The sequence below is a fragment of the Cupressus sempervirens genome, chromosome 4, assembly GCF_028749045.1.
Source record: "Cupressus sempervirens isolate cs-2001-9-10 chromosome 4, ASM2874904v1, whole genome shotgun sequence".
Taxonomy (NCBI): Eukaryota; Viridiplantae; Streptophyta; class Pinopsida; order Cupressales; family Cupressaceae; genus Cupressus; species Cupressus sempervirens.
In genome coordinates, this window is record NC_143121.1 from 582,030,396 (window position 1) to 582,055,548 (window position 25,153).

Sequence of the window (25,153 nt, forward strand, 5' to 3'; positions counted from 1 at the left end):
TGAAAACTTTGGTCGTCAGAGAGCAGATGAAAGATTCAACCACCAATATAATACTGATCATGTGTGTGTGTGTGCACATGCGTGCGTGTGTCTGTGCGTGTGCGTGTGTGTGTGCACGTGCGTGCGTATGTCTGTGCGTGTGCGTGTGTGTGTGTGCGTGTGTGTGTGCGTGCGTCCGTGCATGCGTGTGTGGGTGTGGGTGTGCATGTGCGTGGGCGTGCGTGTGTGTGTGTGTGCGTGCGCGCACGTTTGTGCGTGTGTGTGTGTGTGTGGGTGGGTAAAGTTGTAAACATCTATATCAGAATTTGATATAACAAGCATGAATGACTTGTCTCATATGTAAACAATCATATGTGTGTGTGTGTGTGTGCCTGTGTGTGTGAATGTATGGAGAGAGTCATATAATAAAATACTTCTCCTTCTGCTATATATTTAACAACATTTACATATATATACAGGAGCAATATTTATATATTGACCAAGGATAAGGATTATGTTAACTAACAATCGTGCCTCCAAACAAGAGAATTGATCCATCGTTTTAATATAGGGGTTGTCATTTAGATTTGGTGAGCTGATACAAAAGGAGATCATCAATACATGTTAGCTTTCATACAAAAGAAAAATATGTCCCTTGGATGGGGATTGAGACTAATACTGGGAAGGATATAATCTGCTCATGCATACCAATGACATTCAAGGAAACTCAACGATCGATCAATCATTCGCAAAGCATCCCACAGTCAGTATTAACATTCATTGTGCCATCTGGAGGACACTATATATACGCACAGAGTTGGTCTTTGGAAATTGGGAATAAACATTATAAGCATTATGAGAGTGCAATTTGTTATGGTTCTTAATGTACTGATTATATCGAGATAGTAGAGGCCTTAAAATACTAGAAACAAACACCCTGGTACTTCAATAGAAAAAGTCCCAATACCCTACATAGTTGATTGAATACAATGATCTGATATAAGCTTAAGATCTATCATTAAATTTTATTGATGAATTCACAGAAATAATAGTGCATTTGGGAATTGGGTATTAAAATTATGATGTAATAATTAAGGAAAGAAGAGTTCTGATACAAGCCAATGATAACACTAACAATGGGTTACCATCAGGATAATGATTAGCAAATAATACTAATCGAAACACCAGAACAGTTATATGGTAATTGGAATTATTAAAGAATGATACAACATAACAGATTAAAAGGACACAATTAATTTATGCAAGTCTAATGAAATGTTACGATCAGAAAGTAAGAGGTATGAGACATGTCTCCTCCCCGTGACTTCCCAAGCACATGGTAAAAGAGAGAATTCACAAAGTCTCAATCGTAAGAAGGATAGATGATAAAATATAACTGGTACTAATCAAATTGAATAATCGGTATAGAATGGGTATTATGAATTAGTTTAAATAATAAATCTGGAACTTAATAGTCATGAATAACCTTCTATATATAATTCGAAAGAATAAACTTTTATATAAAATCTAAGAGATATAGTATTAAAGAGGACTATACAAGAGTGAATTAAAACAGAATTGAGGGAAAGGAATTTATAAGAAGATATAGAGATTAAATTTTGAAAACTTTGGTCGTCAGAGAGCAGATGAAAGATTCAACCACCAATATAATACTGATCATGTGTGTGTGTGTGCACGTGCGTGCGTGTGTCTGTGCGTGTGCGTGTGTGTGTGCACGTGCGTGCGTATGTCTGTGCGTGTGCGTGTGTGTGTGTGCGTGTGTGTGTGCGTGCGTCCGTGCATGCGTGTGTGGGTGTGGGTGTGCATGTGCGTGGGCGTGCGTGTGTGTGTGTGTGCGTGCGCGCACGTTTGTGCGTGTGTGTGTGTGTGTGGGTGGGTAAAGTTGTAAACATCTATATCAGAATTTGATATAACAAGCATGAATGACTTGTCTCATATGTAAACAATCATATGTGTGTGTGTGTGTGTGCCTGTGTGTGTGAATGTATGGAGAGAGTCATATAATAAAATACTTCTCCTTCTGCTATATATTTAACAACATTTACATATATATACAGGAGCAATATTTATATATTGACCAAGGATAAGGATTATGTTAACTAACAATCGTGCCTCCAAACAAGAGAATTGATCCATCGTTTTAATATAGGGGTTGTCATTTAGATTTGGTGAGCTGATACAAAAGGAGATCATCAATACATGTTAGCTTTCATACAAAAGAAAAATATGTCCCTTGGATGGGGATTGAGACTAATACTGGGAAGGATATAATCTGCTCATGCATACCAATGACATTCAAGGAAACTCAACGATCGATCAATCATTCGCAAAGCATCCCACAGTCAGTATTAACATTCATTGTGCCATCTGGAGGACACTATATATACGCACAGAGTTGGTCTTTGGAAATTGGGAATAAACATTATAAGCATTATGAGAGTGCAATTTGTTATGGTTCTTAATGTACTGATTATATCGAGATAGTAGAGGCCTTAAAATACTAGAAACAAACACCCTGGTACTTCAATAGAAAAAGTCCCAATACCCTACATAGTTGATTGAATACAATGATCTGATATAAGCTTAAGATCTATCATTAAATTTTATTGATGAATTCACAGAAATAATAGTGCATTTGGGAATTGGGTATTAAAATTATGATGTAATAATTAAGGAAAGAAGAGTTCTGATACAAGCCAATGATAACACTAACAATGGGTTACCATCAGGATAATGATTAGCAAATAATACTAATCGAAACACCAGAACAGTTATATGGTAATTGGAATTATTAAAGAATGATACAACATAACAGATTAAAAGGACACAATTAATTTATGCAAGTCTAATGAAATGTTACGATCAGAAAGTAAGAGGTATGAGACATGTCTCCTCCCCGTGACTTCCCAAGCACATGGTAAAAGAGAGAATTCACAAAGTCTCAATCGTAAGAAGGATAGATGATAAAATATAACTGGTACTAATCAAATTGAATAATCGGTATAGAATGGGTATTATGAATTAGTTTAAATAATAAATCTGGAACTTAATAGTCATGAATAACCTTCTATATATAATTCGAAAGAATAAACTTTTATATAAAATCTAAGAGATATAGTATTAAAGAGGACTATACAAGAGTGAATTAAAACAGAATTGAGGGAAAGGAATTTATAAGAAGATATAGAGATTAAATTTTGAAAACTTTGGTCGTCAGAGAGCAGATGAAAGATTCAACCACCAATATAATACTGATCATGTGTGTGTGTGTGCACGTGCGTGCGTGTGTCTGTGCGTGTGCGTGTGTGTGTGCACGTGCGTGCGTATGTCTGTGCGTGTGCGTGTGTGTGTGTGCGTGTGTGTGTGCGTGCGTCCGTGCATGCGTGTGTGGGTGTGGGTGTGCATGTGCGTGGGCGTGCGTGTGTGTGTGTGTGCGTGCGCGCACGTTTGTGCGTGTGTGTGTGTGTGTGGGTGGGTAAAGTTGTAAACATCTATATCAGAATTTGATATAACAAGCATGAATGACTTGTCTCATATGTAAACAATCATATGTGTGTGTGTGTGTGTGCCTGTGTGTGTGAATGTATGGAGAGAGTCATATAATAAAATACTTCTCCTTCTGCTATATATTTAACAACATTTACATATATATACAGGAGCAATATTTATATATTGACCAAGGATAAGGATTATGTTAACTAACAATCGTGCCTCCAAACAAGAGAATTGATCCATCGTTTTAATATAGGGGTTGTCATTTAGATTTGGTGAGCTGATACAAAAGGAGATCATCAATACATGTTAGCTTTCATACAAAAGAAAAATATGTCCCTTGGATGGGGATTGAGACTAATACTGGGAAGGATATAATCTGCTCATGCATACCAATGACATTCAAGGAAACTCAACGATCGATCAATCATTCGCAAAGCATCCCACAGTCAGTATTAACATTCATTGTGCCATCTGGAGGACACTATATATACGCACAGAGTTGGTCTTTGGAAATTGGGAATAAACATTATAAGCATTATGAGAGTGCAATTTGTTATGGTTCTTAATGTACTGATTATATCGAGATAGTAGAGGCCTTAAAATACTAGAAACAAACACCCTGGTACTTCAATAGAAAAAGTCCCAATACCCTACATAGTTGATTGAATACAATGATCTGATATAAGCTTAAGATCTATCATTAAATTTTATTGATGAATTCACAGAAATAATAGTGCATTTGGGAATTGGGTATTAAAATTATGATGTAATAATTAAGGAAAGAAGAGTTCTGATACAAGCCAATGATAACACTAACAATGGGTTACCATCAGGATAATGATTAGCAAATAATACTAATCGAAACACCAGAACAGTTATATGGTAATTGGAATTATTAAAGAATGATACAACATAACAGATTAAAAGGACACAATTAATTTATGCAAGTCTAATGAAATGTTACGATCAGAAAGTAAGAGGTATGAGACATGTCTCCTCCCCGTGACTTCCCAAGCACATGGTAAAAGAGAGAATTCACAAAGTCTCAATCGTAAGAAGGATAGATGATAAAATATAACTGGTACTAATCAAATTGAATAATCGGTATAGAATGGGTATTATGAATTAGTTTAAATAATAAATCTGGAACTTAATAGTCATGAATAACCTTCTATATATAATTCGAAAGAATAAACTTTTATATAAAATCTAAGAGATATAGTATTAAAGAGGACTATACAAGAGTGAATTAAAACAGAATTGAGGGAAAGGAATTTATAAGAAGATATAGAGATTAAATTTTGAAAACTTTGGTCGTCAGAGAGCAGATGAAAATATATCTATATCAAGATGATCTATTATAGTTCCGTAAACTATTGTGGTAAGAAAGATATATTATGGATTATTCATAGAAGGGAATGCATATTTCCAATATGGACCACCCCAAGCTCAGACTTACAAGGTGATTCTAATACAAGAAGATACCCCATCTTTATCATTTCAACAAAAAAATATCAAAGATATCTATTACCTCTCATAAATACCTGAGCAGTGTATAACGTAATACAATAGTGTTGAATACATATCCTAATGATTATCAATGACAAATCATAGGTTATTGCTTTTGTAATAAGGAATATCAACTATGATCAAGGTGAGTTTACAAGAGTTTTTGCAGTAAAGTAGAGTCTTGATGAGGAGAACTCTCTTACACTTGAGTTTAAAAGAAAATCAGTCCCAAATCCTAAGGGGATCCTAGAGGGGTCATTACAATAATGCTTCTATGCTTTACATGTACCCTTAGATCTTATCCAATGCTTGGTCTTAGGCACCAAAGTTTCCTATTGGTAGATATCATCATCACACACACTTTGCCCCATCAATAAAACTCTTTGAAGGCCTAAAATTGTTCTAAATTTAGAGAATTTAAAAGGCATAGAAGTTTTTTAAAGAAAAGTAATATCTACAAATCAGTTTGAAAGAACTGAAGAGTAACTTCACCATTGAAACATTTTTCTCAAACAAAATGCACGTGGAATTCAATGTGCTCTGTTCTTTCATGTTGAACAAGATTCTTGGCAAAAGCAATGAAATTTTGTCCATCACATAATAAAGGGTACTGTTAACCTTTTAAATCATACTGGCTCCTTTGCTGTTTCTATCACCCATCTGTAGTCAGCCTCTATAAATAAACCAGCCATAGTTGATTGTTTCTTACTACTCCGTATGATGGCACCTGCACCAAATTTAGTAATTTCATCATTGAAACTTTTGTTGAATGAAGTGCATGGAATTCAATGTGCTTTGCTCTTTCATGTTGGACAAGAATCCTGGCAGGAGCAATACAATTTGCCTAAAATATAATATAGGATACTCTTAGCAGTAGCCACACAAGAGTTATCCAATAACCTTTTAAGTCATTCTGGCTCTTTTGCTGCTTCAATTGCCCTGGTATGTTCAGCTTCTATAAGTGAAACAACCATAATTGACTGTTCCTTACTACTCCCTGTGATAGCGCCTGCACCAAATTTGAAGACATACCAAACAAAAATCCCCTATTAACATAACCAACAACTTAATTAGTATCACAATAACCTTATAAATTAGCATTTTTGTGCAAGAATAATAAAATACCATTGTTACACATACTTCCCCTCAAAGTTAACATTGAGGCCTCACATTGTTCTAAATTTAGAGAATTCACATGACATGGAAGGTTTTTTTTTCCAAAATATAACCAATCATCAGTATTAAGAATTGAAAAGTAACTTCACCATTGAAACTTTTTCTCAAATGGAGTGCACATAGACTTGAATGTGCTTTGTTCTTTGATGCTGAACAAAGATTGTTAACAAGAGCAATACAACTTTGGCTATCACCTAATAAAGTGATACTCTTAACACTACCTGTACAAAACTTACCCAATAATCTTTTAATTCACATTGACTTATTTGCTGCTCTCTTGTATTTCTATCTTCAGCCTATGTAAATGAGAGAGCCATAGTTGATTTTTCTTACTACTCCATGTGATAGCACTTAAACCAAATCTGAAGCAAATCCAAACTAGAGTCCCTGTCAACATAATTGCCAACTTAGTCAATATCATCACCACCTTATGAATTAGGATTTTTTGTGCAAGACTAAAATAGATCATGATAAGTGTACCTTTCATACATAAAAAAAATTTAAACAGAAGGCAAAAGCCTATATAATAATATATTAAAATAAGAAATGTTTGCATAATTTAGGCTAAGAAGCAAGATTTGAATGATTTCACTGCTGAAAAATCTGAGAAAAAATCACACTGTCCTAAAGATGGTTTCTAAAATATTACAATTTAAAAATTAAAATTCCTAAATGCAAAGATCCGGATGTGCATCCAAACAGCAAACTATATCACCTAAAATAGAAGAAGCTAAAGTCAAACGATATGCAGCAGAAACACAAACCCAATGTATATTTTACTAAATTAATCAAACTTCCTAGTAAGTGTCCATAGAAAATAGGATTGATCTTTTCACATGGTGTTTTGGAGTCAAATGTAACTCCAACTTCAGTGAGAATAATCAAAAAGTTCACAATAAATTGGATTAATTTTTATAGTATATCTTGTGTGTGCTGTGCTTGAGATACCACAATAGATTGAGGATCGCAGAATATAGTCATTCCTAGGCTATGGTGGACAGGCAAATCATTCATTTCAAATGTTTGATTGAATTTGTTTTTATAGTCGTTAACTAAAGAATGAAAACAGCCCAAAATGATGAAAACAATTATAATGATCTATCTATCTTCAATTTTAACAAAGAGATCATTGTCAAAGTATCAAATAGAGAACAAGAGATAAAAACATGTTATTATGTGGTGAACAAAACATGCCTAACTTAGCACTTCACAAAATGCTTAATGGATAGGAAGTTTTCCAAACAATTCATGTGCATGTCTGTAAAAGAAATCTCTGATTGCAAAATGTAAGCAAGAGATGTTTGGAGTTTGAACATAGTGATTAACAATTATAAGCTTGGAGTCAATATATATCAAACATTTACACTTCTATTTCAGTCTTAAAAAACCAACAAAAAAATCACAGTGAGCTGTTCTGAATAATAGCCAACAAGATACAGTGTAACACCGGCACAAGGGAAGGTTGGAACGGGGGGATGCCGGGGCAAGTTTCCAGGACAGGAAAAAAGGGCCTCAATTTGGGGGGCGGCAGGGAGTGAGGAGGTTGGGTGGTGGGGCAGCAATGGGGGCTGCATACTATACATACAGAATTTAATATGCTATTTATAAATTGATGTCTCAGTTTAACATACCAAATTGATTCTTGAAATACTTGAACATAGAAAAATTGCAACACGAATCAAAACCTTGAACATTCAACATAGTAACATAGTACATAGTAATATTCCCAATACAATAGTAACATTCAAAAATCAATATTCTAATAGAAATTCAAATTATCAGCAAATAGGATTTTCATTTATATGTAATAACCCCAACCAGTTATAACTTCGACAACCAGAAAAAAAAATTATAATTCAGTTGTTTGACATTTCGTCAAACACTTTCCAAGCAAGTTCTAATACCACTGTAATAACCCCAACTGGTTATAACTTCAACAAACACCAAATTCTTCAACTTATTCAAAAATAAACTTTGCATACACAATTAAATGACTAGATCCTGTTTATTCATTGCATAAATAGTACTGATTAAACACACATACTGTAAAGATTCTGCAACTTTTTTAAATCAGACTTCTATTTGCTTCCTTGAATGCTGATAATGGTCTTCTAAGTTCTGAATATTGATGAAGTTTATACTTATAATTCTGATCTGAGAATTATACTTATCTGCAAGTAGAACAGTATGATAATTTTCTTGAGGAAATAGCCTTAGAGTGAAATGTTTCAAAAACACTTAATTTCTTTGACTCCGATACAAGAAGGAATAGTCAATTTTGATCTGATATTAGAGAATATCTCTGCACTATCGATTACTGAATAATGATGCTTGGAGCAGCAGACTGAATATGTTTTGTGTGTCCTTCAAATCTGCATCACTATCCCTCTAAGTATCTGACTACGAGACATGACCCTAAAAGACCATGTCCCTTCCCTTAATCGGTTTGTATGTCTCTTCATAAAGCCGGCGATATACAAACTAATCTAGTATTAATTAATGACTAACGCATTGTGTTAGTTTTACTTATTTAATATCACAATTATTCTGTAAAGTTGCCGCCTAAATGGAAGAGGAGGGAACACATACAAAAGGCTATTCGTGGATACTTAGGACTGAGAAGAATATGTGCGGTCTGCACTTTCAGACCTGGTGATTATCAGGTTATTAAATTTAACACTCCCTCTTAACTTGATAATCACACAAAGAGAGATCATATCTAGCGACATCTATACAGATGAATAAGCAAGAATCAATACTCTATATCTGTCTAAATCTTCTTAGTATGTGAAATCATTAGAACACATAATACAATGTCATATCACTAAATCTGTGATATGACAAATCACTGCTACTAGTGATAAGTTACAGGATAACTTGAAGACTAATTTAATCTCTTCATTTATCTCAGTTGTAATAAAAACTGGTATTTCTATATCACAACAAGATTCTGAGTTTAAGATCTACCAGAATACAAGATAAACCTGGAGAATACTAAGATTCTTCCTTATCCAACTTGTGACCCATGAACATAGCAATGTCAACATCACAATACGATCTGAAACTCATCTAGATCTTACTGTAAAACTCTACTATTTAGTACATTATCTAAGAGATTGTCATCTCTCATAAGGACTTTTATACAAGTGATCATTATTTCAGAGATCGTCACCTCTTTTAAATAATGAACACAAATGACGGAGCCCATAACAATCAATTGCCTGACAAAATAATTTATTTTATTAATAATCAAAAGATTACAAATGGATTACAACTCAACCATACCAAGTCTCCTCCTGAAATGTTCTATCTTCACTCTAGATAGTGGTTTGGTGAGTATGTCTGTTGTCTGATCTGCAGTGCAAACGTATTCCAATTTTACAGAATTCTTGTATACCGTATCTCTTACATAATGGTAAGGAATTTCAATATGCTTGGACCTGTCATAGAAAACTGGATTCACTGAGAGTTTGATGAAACTCCGATTATCACAATGAATAATCTTAAGATTCATGGCTTGCCCAAATAACCCCACAAGTAACTTCCTCAACCAGACAGCTTCTCGAGAGGCCATCGTTGCTGCAATGTATTTGGCTTCTATGGAGGTATGAGCTACTGAAGACTGTTTTCTAGATATCCAAGATATCATTGCGGATCCTAAACTAAAACAGCATCCTGAAGTACTTTTCCTATCTTTAACACTTCCACCCCAATCTGAATCAATGAATCCATGTTAGTCCAAAACAACTTTCTCGTATTTGAGTCCAAGATTAAGAGTGCCTTGTAAGTATCTCATAATGTGTTTAATTGCAACTAGGTGAATCTCCTTCGGTTCACACATAAACTAGCTTAAGGCATTAATTGCATAGCAAATATCTGGTCTTGTATTTACTAAGTACATAAGAGACCCAATCATCTGCTTGTAGAGAGTAGAATCTATGGAAGATGATTTTGTTGTTGCTTCCTTAATTTTATGTAGATTAGTCTCCATTGGAGAAGACATAGGTTTGCAATTCCACATTCCAAATCTCTTTAAAATGTCTGATGTATACTTCCCTTGATTTAGTATGATACTGTTAGAATTCTACTGTACTTCCAATCCTAGGAAGTAATGAAGGAGTCCCAAATATTTCATCTCGAATTCTCTAGTTAGATCTTTCTTGCACTGATCTATGAGATGATCATCACCTGTTATTAGTAAATCATCAACATACAATATCAGAATTACCATATCATTTTTATCTCTTTTATAATATAAATTGGGATCGACTTCATTCTTGGAGAATCCTAAGCCAATGAGATACTTATCAATTCTTTCATACCAGGTCCTGGGAGCCTGTTTAAGCCCAGAGAGAGCTTTCTTGAGCTTGCAAACAAAAGCGTTAACATCACGAGTTTCAAATCCTTCAAGTTGCTCAAGATATACTTCTTTTGAAATCTTTCCATTTAGGAATGTTGCTTTTACGTCCATTTGATGTACCTTCCATCCCTTTGATGCGGCAACTGCTAAGACCGTTCTTACAGAGGTATATCTGGCAATAGGAGCAAAGGTTTCTTCATAATCAATCCCTTCTTTCTGAGAAAATCCTCTAGCTACAAATCTGGCTTTATACTTCTTAATTATATTGTCAGCAGCATGTTTTATTTTAAATATCCACTTGGAAGAAAGAATAGATTTTCCTTTAGGTCTTGGAACAATTTCCCAAACATCATTTTTCATAGTAGATTGGTATTCTTTTGTCATGGCTTCTTTCCAAGCTATATGTTTAATAGCATTAGAAGGATTGGTAGGTTCTATTTTGGATAAATCACTCATGTTTGCTGTATAACTAGAGAATCTTTTAGGTCTTTTGCTTTCTATGACTGTTCTGGAAGGTGCAGCAAAGTCTTGAGCTGCTTCAACTATTTTAATGGCCCAAAGTGGTCTTTTCTTTGAATTTTCTTCAAGATTCATATTTTGAATTTCATCTTCTATTTCTTCTAAGTTCTCCCTTTGGGACCCAGATTCACTATTTCTTTCAGAACTAGGTAAAGGAGAAGGTTCATCAGAACTTATGGCTCTTTTGAATGCAAGATCTTCTTCAAAGATTACATCCCTACTAAGTTCAATATTTTCCTGTCCAGGTATGAAAATCCTATATGCCTTAGATGTTTCACTATACCCTACAAAAATACCTTTCCTCCCAAAGGATTCTAACTTGGTTTTCTTTTCTTTTGGAACATGGATATATACAGGACACCCAAAAATTCTAAGATGACTTATATTGGGTTTTACTTTAGTAAATACTTCTTCACGAGTTTTATCTTTAAGATAGGAGTGAGGGCTTTTGTTTTGAATATATACAGCAATACAAGAGGCTTCTGCCCAAAGATAATATTCTCGATTTGGTCAAAAATCATAGCTCTAGCAACTTCTATAATTGTCCTATTCTTTCTTTATGCAACCCCGTTTTGTTCTTGATTATAAGGAATAGTGTACTCCCTCTTAATCCTTGATTCTTTACAAAACTTTTTAAACAAGTCTGAGGTATATTCTCCTCTGTTATCAGTTCTAAAGGTTTTAATTCTATGCCATGAAAATTTTTCAATTAATGTTTTGAATTCTTTAAGCCTTTGTAGGATTTCTTCTATTCCTTGCATTTTAAAAAGTAAATCCATGTTTTTTTAAAAAGTCATCTATGAACAAGATATAATACTAGAATCCTCCAAAAGAAGGAACAAGCATAGGTCCACATAAGTCTGAATGAATTAATTCTAGTACATTGTTTGTTTTCCTAGTACTATCATGAAAGGGACTTCTGGTGTTCTTAACCAAAGCACACCCTTTGCAAATACTTGGGTGATCTTTACTTAGTTTAGGTAATCCAGTGACCATCTTCTCCATAGTTGATAAAGTTTTGAAATTTAGATACGCTAATCTTTTGTGCCATATTTCATTTATATATGTAGCTTCATTAACTAGGACTTGAATAGATCGACTAGATTATGTATTCAATTCATACAAATATCCTTTTCTCTAACCAATTAACTTTGCTTTCTTGATGGAGGAGTTCTTAGCCCAAGTTAATACTTTGCCATCCATGAATGCAACATTGTGCCCATCATCTTCAAGCATTGTAATTGAAATTAGGTTTCTTTTAATTCCTGGTACATAGAGTACACCTTTCAGAAGAAGAGTATTTCCTGATTTTAGTTTCAAAGTACAATTTCCAATTCCTTCAATGGAGTGTGCTGAATCATCACCAATGGTAACTTCACCGTTAAACCTTCTCTCATAAAGAGTAGTGTTTCTTTATATCCCGTTATATGTCTAGAAGATCCACTATCAATTACCATGCTTTATTTGAAATTTCATTTGATAGTGAGGAATACAAAACACGGTTCTCATGATCATAAGTATCTTCTTCTCTAATAACATTTGTATAGTTTGCTTGTTGTTTGGAATTTTTAGGACAATTAGATCTGTAGTGTCCAAATTTTTCACATTTGAAACACTTTATTTTAGATAGATCTTTCTTGGGTTTTCCATTCTTTTGATTTTCCTTTTTGTTCTTGAAATGCTTCTTCTTGCCCTTATAAGAATTTGTATTAAGAACATGAAATTCTTCATCTTCTACTTTCGATTTCCCTCCTTTCTTTAGTTTTCTAGATTCCTCTTGAAGACAATCGTTCTTGAGTCTGTTAAAGTCCGGAAGATTGTCTCTGGCACTTATTCCTTGTGCAAATGTCTCTCATGAATCTGGCAATCCATCTATAGCCATAAGTGTTAATCTATGTCGCTAATGGTGGTTCCTATACTTGATAATTCATCTCTAATGCCAGCAACTCTTAGGAAGTATGAATTTATCGATTCTCCTTTCTTTATCTAAATGTGACTCAGTTGCCTTTTTAGTGCAAGAACCCTAGTTGCATTGTTTACTTCATATGCATTTCATAATGCATTCATCATATCAAAGGTAATTTGATGTTTTGTAAGCATAGGTACAATATCATTTTTTACTCCATCCAAGATAATTTGAATAGCTTTTCTATTTCCTCTGCTCCAAATAGATTTGTGAGGTTCAACTAGAGGTTGTTTGAATGCTCTTTCCCATCAAATGTATCCTCGGGTCTGATTGTGTATGCCATTGAAGATAGAAGATAGTTGCTAGATACATATAGAGTCTGATAATTGAATTTCGCAGAGCCTAGGTTCGACTACCAGAGCTCTAATACCATGTAAAGATTCTGCAACTTCTTTAAATCAGACTACTATTTGCTTCCTTGAATGCTGATAATGGTCTTCTAAGTTCTGAATATTGATGAAGTTTATACTTATAATTCTGAACTGAGAATTATATATATCTGCAAGTAGAACAGTATGATAATTTTCTTAAGGAAATAGCCTTAGAGTGAAATGTTTGAAGAACACTTAATCTCTTTGATTCCGATACAAGAAGGAATAGTCAATTTTGATCTGATATTAGAGAATATCTCTGCACTATCGATTACTAAATAATGATGCTTGGAGGAGCAGACTGAATATGTTTTGTGTGTCCTTCAAATCTGCATCACTATCCAAGTATTTAGACTAGGAGACATGACCCTTAAAGACCATGTCCCTTCCCTTAATCGGTTTGTATGTCTCTTCCTAAAGCCGGCGATATACAAACTAATCTAGTATTAACTAGTGACTAACACATTGTATTAGCTTACTAATTTAATATCACAATTATTTTGTAAAGTCGCCGCCTAGATGGGAGAGGAGGGAACACATAGAAAAGGCCATTCGTGGATACTTAGGACTAAGAAGAATGCGTGTAATCTACACTTTCAGACCTGGTGATTATCAAGTTATTAAATTTAACACATACAATGAGATGTAAAATGTAATGGTGAACCTGGCAAAGTATCAAACTTCACCAATCGCAGCCTAAGATGTAATGCTACAGAAGTCTCAAAATGACGCTCAATATCAGAAGATCAAGTGTTCATTGGATGCAGAATTAATAGACCATAGAAACAAACCAAAGTCACTCCATATAACAGAGCACTAAAGCGTCCAACAGGGCTTATACATGCAGATCGAACCACACTGAAAGCTTACCCAAATGTGCAACAATTTGAGATTTTATAGCAGGGATTTGATTGCCAAACATAGGACAAAAATTGCACCAATCAAAAAGGATATTAGGCGTTTGTAATTGCAGATATCATTCACGCTGATCCAAGGATGATGGATGCCAAAATTCAATGATATCAAACTCCCAAATGCAAATAAGAATTATCACAAACTTCTAGCACAGTGGTTGTCTTTCAAGCTATAGCAAGAGCAGAAATGGAAGACTCCCAAATTAATTCACAGGACTCAAATTCCAAAAATACTATACCTTAGCAGTAGGTTGGAAAATAATAGGCTCCAACAATTAATCTTCTCCTTAGCCACAGTAAAACAATAGGAGAAATGGCCAATTGTATACCTCAGCACAATTGCCAATGCAATCTCAGAACACTACAATACTTCATCTATAGATCCAATGGAACAACTCAAAATTCAGACCCTTATACATCAGCAAGGGCACAAAAATCAGAACTCAGAAAAAGGAACAAGGCATAAAAAACAAATAAACTATCCAAGCATATTTTTCTCAACAAATGGGCTTGTATTTACAACCTCTAGATGCCCTTTTTGTTGCCAAAATGTAACTTCACTCAAGAAGCTTCACTACACAACATTTATTAGAAGCTTCCATTAGATTCTTTCACTTGGCTTAACTAATTAATAAATGGATCTTTCCAATGATAACTCAACACTCAACTTAAGTGAAATTATAAAGATAAATTATAACTTTATAATAAGCCATTTAATAATTTAATAATAATTTGGCCACTAAACATATAATAACTCCCAAAATACTCATCATTTAAATATGTCATTTGAAATAGGAGTCATACCTATTATTTCTCCATGAGACCAAATGCACTTTCCGAAAATAGAAAGGGTCCATCTCAATCAACAACTCACTTACCACAAACAATAAGTACACAAAACTAAGCTCAAACAAATTCCAATCTGAGCCAAACGAAAACCAACCTGCAGCTTACTGAATTGTCGAGAAGACAAGACCCTCCCAAGCCAAGCCACTGCTTCAGAAGGCCCTCTATTAATTAGCCTACGAGGGTCACAATAATAGGCTAATCCCTAAAACTCTGATGCTAGCAAAATTGGGGGCATTATAGTCCTCCCTCCCCAAGATTTCTTGTCCTCAAGAAATTCGTCAACACAATGAACTCCAACCTCCACATGGATTCCAAATGAAGAAGTGTGTAACATCCCTGTCAACACTGAACCAACTACAAACCAACATCATCAGGACCAACTACGTGTCTTGCAACATAGCACCCAAAACTTGTGCTGACGATGTAGAAGTCAGAATGTCCATAGAAGATCTATGCATCCTCTTCTTCCCTGTATCCACCCACATAATATATATTGGACTGGAATCCTGATCATCACCAACAATCCCTGAAAAAGACATACCTACAAGAGAACCATATGAACTAATGCCAATTATCTCAACAATAGGTATAGCAACGTCAAAATATGTTATCGCAAGAACATCACCAACTACCGCAATAGGAAACTGAACTAAATCTACAGATGGTGAACCCTGAGTCCAACTCCACTCAGGTGAGTGATCAAAATCAACCTCAAAGAACAAATTGTCATAGACAATGTTTCATCCATGTCAAATATAGGATTGTCCACAAAGTGAACCTCACCATTGTGTTGATCTAAACTATAACACAACTCTGCCTCAACACCACTCACCTCATCATCAATAATATGTGTACTATCATTAGGGCACACATCTACAACCACTTGCATACTGTTAAACTCCTCAACAGATGGCTCAACTGGTACAATAGTAGCTACTGATATGACAAAATCATCGCATGGTCCTACTCCCACAATCGCTGCATCACCATCAAATACATTATCCTAGGAACTCATGCCAACAACTACATCTAACTCAACCAAACGTGAATTTTCTCATCACATTCCACCTCAACTGTGCCCAACTCATGTGGTGTCTCATAAGAAATATACCTCACATTTGTAGCCGCAACTGTATCATCACATTTCACTCTTCGAAAAAGCGATATCATGCTCATCCAATTGTGATTTTGATTCATCTCATTCACTAGCACATCCAACTGTTTCACACTGCTCTGTATCTCAAAATCTTCATCTCTTGGTGGAGAAGTACGCCCTCTGCGGGTATAATGAATACCAAACCTCCTGTCACCATCCATAGCGCTGAAAACTAAATCTCTAAAATAAAACACTAATCAAACTGAGCCCAATTCCTACAGGTTGGCAAAAAACCGCTCTAATACCACTATAATAACCCCAACCAGTTATAACTTCGACAAACACCAAATTCTTATAATTCAATTGTTTGACATTTTGTCAAACACTTTCCAAGCAAGCTCTGATACCACTGTAATAACCTGTAATGTCCCCATTTTTGCCAGCATCAAAGTTTCAGAATTAGCCTATTATTGTGACCTTCGTAGGCTAATTATTGTGGACAGAGGGCATTCTGAGGCAGTGACTTGGCTTGGGAGGGTCTTGTCTTCTCCACAATTTAGTAAGCTATAGGTTAGTCTTTGTTTGACTCAAATTGGACTTTGTTTGGGCTTAGTTTTGCATACTTACTATTTGTGGTAAGTGGGTTACTGATTGAGATGGACCCTTTCTATTTTTGGAAAGTGCATTTGGTCACATGGAAAAATAATACATATGACTCCTATTTCAAACGACATATTTAAATGATGAGTATTTTGGGAGTTATTATATGTTTAGTGGCCAAATTATTATTAAATTATTAAATGGCTTATTTTAAAGTTATAATTTCACTTAAGTTGACCATTGAGTTATCATTGGAAAGATCCGTTTATTAATTAGTTAAACCAAGTCAAGTGAAAGAATCTAATGGAAGCTTCTAATAATGTTGTGTGGTGAAGCTTCTTGAGTGAAGTTACATTTTGGCAACAAAAAGGGCATCTGGAGGTTATAAATACAAGTCCATTTGCTGAGAAAAGCATGCTTGGATATAATATTTTCTTTTCATGCCTTTGTGGCTTTTTTTGAGTTCTGATTTTTGTGCCCTTGTTGAAGTATAGGGTGAAAGATCCCAAAAGGATCCTTTCACTGAACATTTGTAAATTTTAATTAATATAATAGATTTTCCTGTGCTTTCCTTGTGGTCCTAGAGAATTAGACAGAAGTTGTAGAAAGATTGTTTCTTCTTTTTAGTATTTTCCAGATATAAGTAAAACAATAATTAACAACAACAACAAACAATATAATAATCAATCAACCTGAATAGCTACAGATCGTACCAAGCAAGATATGTAATCAATATGCTAGCAAAGGTGTTTAAAAACAAGGAATGAAGACACCAACTGCAAGAAAGGACTAGCCACGCACCAAAAGGGTAGAGATGGTTGACGTGAGCCGACCAATAAATCATGTCAGCTGAAAGACAATCGTACAGCTGCTATAGTTATGCCAAGGCAGCAAGAAGATCCCAACATGTCAAACAAGACCCTCAACGTGCAATACACAAGCACCCCCAAATGTTGAACTTAACAATCTTTGTCAATTGCTGAAACAATACTGTAGAATGTTGTTGAAACCATCTATTGGGGTTTGCATCCCAATAACCAAGCTCTAGGGATTGTATCCCAATCCTCTAGAATCGCCCCTCAAAGCAAAATCACAAATACCAAGAATGAAGATGAAAAAGATAATGAAAGAATGAGGCAATATCTCCTTTTATCTCCCTCTCAAAGCCAATCGAACCCTAAAGGAAGAATATGTCTTTCCCTTTATTATAAAATGGCATCTTCTCAATTAAAAGGCCTTTATGTATAAGAAAAACACCCCTTTCCTCAAATAACGTAACTCTAGGTGCTCGAAGGTCTCCAGATGATGAAAATAAGTTATAATAATACAAGACCTTTCAAACGAGCTAACAAATACGCCTACCTGACCAGATGAAGTCAAAATCCCCTTATTACTCCAATTAGCTATATAAATAACTTTATTTTCATTTATTTAAACGCAAACTTAGAAAATATTAAAACTATTTCCTTTTATTCAACTGGAAAGCCAAAACAACCAAATAATCAATCACCTGCCAGTGACTGATGTCAGCCAGTGTGGGCCAACTGGCAGTCCCATCCCTAAAAACTAGGGATGCTCCTAGAAACTAAGGAATATACCCTGTCACCCTGAAATTGAAACCGTATACTGGTCCTGAGGAGCCTCAAATCTGATCACTACCACAACCTCCTAGGAGAATACCTAAAATTAAAGAACTACCCCAACTAGCTCTCAAACTAACTGTAGAACCAACTCTGGTCACTGAGTATCCAGTATGAGTCTCTTTCCACCACTACCAGCCTACGAGACTCCACTAATAGGCCAACTCTCATAACTCTACTAGTCAAACTATAGAGGGGACATGACTAAGGGTCTGAATTTTGACTTGTTCCATTGGATCTACAGCTGAAGTATTGTAGATTCAAATTTGAGATTTTATTCTGAGTTTGCATTGGCAATTGTGTTGAGGTATACAATTGGCCATTTCTCCTACTGTTTTACTGTGGCTAAGGAGATGATTAATTGTTGGAGCTAATCATTTTCCAACCTACTCCTGCAGTATAGTAGTTTTGGAATTTGAGTCTTGTGAATTAATTTGGGAGTCCTCTATTTCTAATCATGTTGTAGCTTGAAAGACAACTACTGCGTTGGAAGTTTGTGATAATTCTTATTTGCATTTGGAGTTTAGTCTCACTGAATTTTGGCATCCATCATCCTTGGATCAGCATGAATGATATCTGCAATTACAAACGCCTAATATCCTTTCTGATTGGCGTGATTTCTGTCCTATGTTTGGCAATCAAATCCCTACTACAAAATGTCAAATTGCTGCACTTTTGGGTAAGCTTTCAGTGTGGTTCGATCTACATATATAAGCCCTGTTGGACGCCTCAGTGCCCTGCTATATGGAGCGACTTTGGTTTGCTTCTATGCTCTGTTAAATCTGTATCCAATGAACACTTGATCTTCTGCTATTGGGCGTCATTTTGGGACTTCTGTAGCATTACATCTTAGGCTGCAATTGGTGGAGCAGTTTGATACTTTGCCAAGTTCACTGTTGCATTTTACATCTCATTGTAGGGGTGTTTAATCAGTACTATTTATGCAAAGAATAAAGAAGATTTGTTCATTTAATTGTGTATCATTATTCTGAAATTGTGTATGCGAAGTTTATTTTTGAATAAGTTGAAGAATTTGGTGCTTGTCGAAGTTATAACCAGTTGGGGTTACTATAGTGGTATCAAAAATTGCTTGGAAAGTGTTTGACGAAATGTCAAACAACTGAATTATAAAAGAAGTTGGTGTTTGTTGAAGTTATAACCGATTGGGGTTATTACATTATAGTAGTTCTATCAAAAATTCAAATATCATATAGATGATTACAATGAGTAGCATGATAAAATCATGAGTGGCACCTAGGAGTCCCCTTGGAATCCCTTGGGAGTCAAAGGGGCGTCTAAGAGTCCCCAAGCACCAAAGCAATGCGGCAGTGGGTATGGCAACGGTTGGGTTGCTGCGGGCGTACTTGGATACGTCCTAGGGACATCCCCGCAGCAGATACTATTGGGTTTTGGGTCAGGTGTGTGTCCCCAAGTTTCACCAGTAAGATACCAACAAATATTGTCCATAACCATTTTCCTCCAGCCCGGTCCTTGGTTTGGTAAAACAATTTCCACTGCAAATCTTAGCGCCAACACCAAAAGGACATTTGAGTATTTAATAGCATTGCCCATCTTCTTTAACAATAGTACTATGTCTCTAGCCATACCAAGACAACTCCAAACACATTAGCAACTAAAGTTCCTTCAATCAGAAAAGATGTCCAACATTAGTGACTTTCAAGACGCCAACAACTCCCTAAAATCAACTATGAATGTATAATACTAGAATATTGATGTAGAGGACAAAGGTCAATTGAACATACTAGTTCTACTTAAAGACATTCAAGACTAATTTCAATTACGCCCCTTAGATACATGCTTCTTTGGCCTATTTGACATATGTTATTGAAATTTCACCAAGGACATACAATATCGGCATGATCATGGCCTATTACTATGCATCTTGATGGGATACAAATCATCATTACATCAAACACCTCAACAATGCGTTATTATGTTAAATCTTCATTTTACCAAGGGTAGTGACAGTAATTATAATTTTATTGTGAAAAGACACAAGAACCCTCCATATCTTGCATAAATGAACAAAAAATGAAAATTCCTTTTGAGTGAACTCTGGGCAACAATCTAAAGAAGACTCTCACAAAGTTTGAGCCATTTTGGACAGTGCAACACAATGATATTGTTTTCCTAATGCTTGCTGGAAACCCTAGACTTATCAAATACCTGCTCTCACCAAAAATGGCATAACTCACCCAAAAATTAATGAAATTTGATCAAACAAAAGAAAATTAAACTCAACTCATGTCTTCTTCTTTAGCCATTGGTTTCAGGTCTGTACCATACCATACAAGCCAGTACCATGTGTTTCTTTTGAACTGTTCACAGGAAAAACCAGTCATTCAGGACAGCAAGTATCAGAAATGCCATAACTTATACAAATCTCAATGGACTTGATGAGAACAATTGATAATGAAAGATAATTCACATATCTGCCTTCTCCAATCATTTTCATGGCTGCATCTAATACATACAAGTCATACAAATCATAAATTTCAGCCTGTTACATGGGAAATCTCTCCAAATTCAAAGCTTCACTCACCTAAAGTTCATTTAAAAATTCTCCATCCCCTCAATTCTAATTGGGATCACATACGTGTGCATCAACAACCTTTCTAATTGCCCAACCAGCCAACCAACCATGTTATTAACCATTACAACAAATATGACAACTTTAATAGTTTTTCCTTGACAACTATTTATGCGAAATTGACAAATTTTGAGCAATTTTTAAAACTTTCAACAAGTTGGTACCAAACCTTCCAAAATGGATTAAAATGAACCCAAATAGTACTAAACATAGTAACAAGAATCACAGTGATTTACGCAATTCGGCAATTTGATTCAAGCCAAACAATTTTTTGTGAATCAGTGATAAAGGGTTTATGAAATAAGTTACTAAATTTCAAGGGTTTTTTTAATTTGCCGATTTGTGGCCGATTCACAATTTGATTCGGCCTTACCGATTCAAATTCTTATTACTTTGGTCCTAAATAACCTTATTGGACCGATTAAATGTTAGAAATATGCCCAGAAATAAGTAATAAACAGCAGTAACAAATAGTCTAAATAGATAAAAGAGACAAAATTACCTAGGGAAAACCCTTCTAAAATTGAAGGAAAAAACTCAGCCACACAACAACATATCACTTTATTGATCATAAAAATTCAAGTGTGTACAATGTACTTCACTTGATACAATATATATAACAAGAAGAGAGACTCTTCGCATTACAACCGAAGGTGTCTCTTGAAATTTCCCATGACTCTTCATTTTCAAAAATATACAACCCTTCAAATTTCCATGCCTCAACACATGTCGAATGACACATGTCTTTACATTTAAAATTACAATTTATCATAAATGTCCTTTCAGCTCTATGTTAATAAAATATTATATGGCCTTGGCCTTTTACCAATCAAAAAAAATGTCGTTTTTAGCTAAGTTGACCATAATGATAATAACATCCATATTTCTAGAGATAAAGATCTCTATCACAGCTACAATCTCCAACAATCTCTCTTAGTGGGAGAGAGATCTTTAGCTAAACAGTCACACAAGGCTACAACCAAAAATGTCAATGACAAATTCTGACCACATAGATCCAAAACATAATTCATGGAACCAGTCAACATAAAAAAACTGCAAGAATCACAATCAATTTTCATCAGGAACTCGCTCAGTGTGATGTGGTCATGGAATCTCTCAACATGACAAACCTGCAAGAATCACAATCAGCTTTCATCACAGACTTGCTTAACGTGATGCTGTCATGGAATCTCTCAACATGACAAGCCTGCAAGAATCACAATCAGCTTTCATCACGGACTTGCTCAACATGATGTTGTCATGGAATCTGTCAATGTGACAAGCCTACAAGAATCACAATCAGCTTTCATCATGGACTTTCTCAAAATGATGTTGTCATGGAATCTCACAACATGACAAGCCTGCAAGAATCACAATCAGCTTTCATCATGAATTCGGTCACATGATGTTGGCATGGAATCTCTCAACATGACAAACCTATGAGATTTACAGCTAGCACTTTATCACGGATTCTCTCAACATGAAACAATCATGGACTCTCTCTACATGATGCTCACTATAATTTTTCTCATAAGTGAAAGAGTTGGTAGGTTGTCCTTATAATTTTAATAATTTCACATAAATAAGAACTAATAATCATGATATTGCTATCAGGATTTAATTATGTGATTTTGAGTCAAACTCATTGACCCATGTTTCATGAGTAATGATTCAACATTAATCCATCTCTCATGAGAATAAATGGAAAACTCAGCACTCATTAGATCTAGGAGATGCTCACAGGGGTGAAGCACCGGCCTAGTACTACTCCAACCTGAGCGCACTTAACTAAGGATTTTCCTCAATGGTTAAACCCAAAGCTTGCACACCGGGACTTCCCGGGAGGTCACCCATCCCAGTACTACTCCAGCCTGAGCGCGCTTATCTACAGAGTTCCCTCCATGGTCAAACCCAAAGCTTGCAAATGGAAGCTTTGGGTTTAACCATGGATGAAATGCAAGCTTTGGGTTTAACCATGGAGGAAACTTTGTAGTTAAGTGCGCTCAGGCTAGAGTAGTACTGGGCCAGTGTTTCACCCCTATGAGCATCACCTAGAGCCAATAAGTGCTAATTGTTCCATTTATTCTCATGAGAGATGGATTCAAAATCACTACTCATGAAACATGGGTCAATGAATTTGACTCAAAATCACACAATTAAATCCTGATGGCAATTTCACAATTTGACTTGCTGTGGAAATTATCTCCTACTTATCAACTAATAATCAACAAGGAAAATCACAGCTGAGAATTGTTTCCAACAAAAGTCTCAAATTCCACTATACCACAAACATTAAAAGCATGAGTAAAAAAGGCAAGGGATACTTCAAAGATTCCCTCTCAACCAAGAACAACTTCCTCTGACACTAACCATGCATCTCCCTCTGAATCACAAGCTCCCTTTGAATCTCATATGCAAATATGTATCATCAATTAAAGCAGTAACCAACATTCTCATGCAGTCTACATAATCATCTTATTGTGTCCTGCAATCAAATAATTCATAAAATCAAATAGAGATCAATGCTCTACACTATATAACACAGATACATGATCAATACTCAAAATAAAATATTCATCTCTTTGTAGTATAATCTTCGCCATCATGCATACAATAATTATTCCACCTAGAAATTCCATTCAATTTGAAATTTTTCCTCCTTGTTTCTGCAAAATTGTTGTTGAAGCCAATCGATTCAACAAATAATATTATATATGTCAACATAAAAATGTATATTCCTTTATATGATTACAAAACTGAGCAGTCCAATATTATGAAAGTTGGGATTAATAGCCTTGTTCACCACAAATATTTGATGTTCTTTGTAGCTCAAAGCACTACCCGCATCCAAAGCACTACTTGATTTTGCAACAATTGCATTAGTACCATTGAAAATTGTAACAAGTGGTTATAACATAAACAGTGTTGTGTATTGATCACATAATTACATGTTGCATGTAGTGATGCAACTCATTTTTCTCGATTCACAATTGCTAATGCATCACATTTCAATCCATCAACATCAGAACCTTCACATAAAATCCCTTATGTTGGGACTCAAAATTGAAGGCCTGATTTTGAGTACCATTGAAAAATCAAGCCCTATAAGCACTTTTTGATGCAAGTGTACCCGGCTGTCCTTTTGAGGCCTAATAGGTGTTTAATGTTTCAAACACCTTGTATTCAGCACGTCTATGTGTTCTGTGATGATAAATTGTCATTCTGAGCCATTCTGTGAAGTCCCGTTTTGAGCAATGTCCAAATCTACATTTTTGCCCATGTCAAACAGCGATAGAAAGCCTTGTTTGCAACTGAATATCTTGAACCAGTAACAATTCATGATTCGCCGCTTTAGGAGTGTTTAGTGTCCATACCAAAGAGCCTATGTTTCAGATTTCGAGTCATTTCAATATGTTTTGACTAGGTTTCAAATCCCTCAAAGTTGGTCATTTATTGTTGTCATGCTGATGCACATTGTTCAGAATTCTGGGAGGCCCTGTTGACTTGTTATAACTTTGACCCAGTTGACCGAAATGAGAAAATTCCTTTTCTATTGCATTTTAAAGGTCAAAAGCTTGCTATTTTTCAATTTTGAGCTTATGACAAATCCGTTTGATCAGTTTTCAAACACGATTCCAAATGCAATTTGTAAAGTTCTACTGGTGTCATAAAGTGCAGATTGGTCAATACCCCTGTTCGTGATGTCATAACTCCAAATATGTAATAGGTGAGATCGAATCGATTGTACCACTGTGTTCTCTGAAAATACTTTAAGTGTGCCAATTTTCAAATCTTGATGAATCCGTCTACACACTTTCCCAGGTTCATTCCGTTCGCAAAAACCGCTTTTCTGCCAGTGTTTCTAGTCTACAAATTCTGAGTAGCCTACTTTGACCGTTCACCAAATTTGCCCAGTTATTCGTCATGAGTCGTAATCCCAGATTTATGTTGTCCTCATGACAATGAACCAATGCCCCAGTTTTCATTTTCCCAAGTGTTAGTTTGCCTAGTTTTCGAAGCCAAAACAAAACACAATTTATTGTTTTC

At 35.3% G+C, this 25,153-nt stretch overlaps 1 protein-coding gene across 4 annotated transcripts in view; it reads right to left on the reverse strand.

Annotated features, from left to right (window-relative positions):
- Window positions 1-5,401: 5,401 nt before the first annotated feature.
- LOC149562540 (uncharacterized) overlaps window positions 5,402-25,153 on the reverse strand; it is a 52,557-nt gene continuing 32,805 nt past the window's right edge. The window contains exons 4-6 of one of the 4 annotated variants that reach the window (XM_089826018.1): window positions 6,417-6,567; window positions 5,905-6,013; window positions 5,402-5,731 (exon numbers count right to left, since the gene is read on the reverse strand). The gene's annotated coding sequence lies outside the window, so the exon portion shown is untranslated. Of the gene's footprint in view, window positions 6,568-25,153 lie in introns of all 4 variants that reach the window. The other 3 variants (XM_089826016.1, XM_089826017.1, XM_089826019.1) reach the window with 3 other exon arrangements.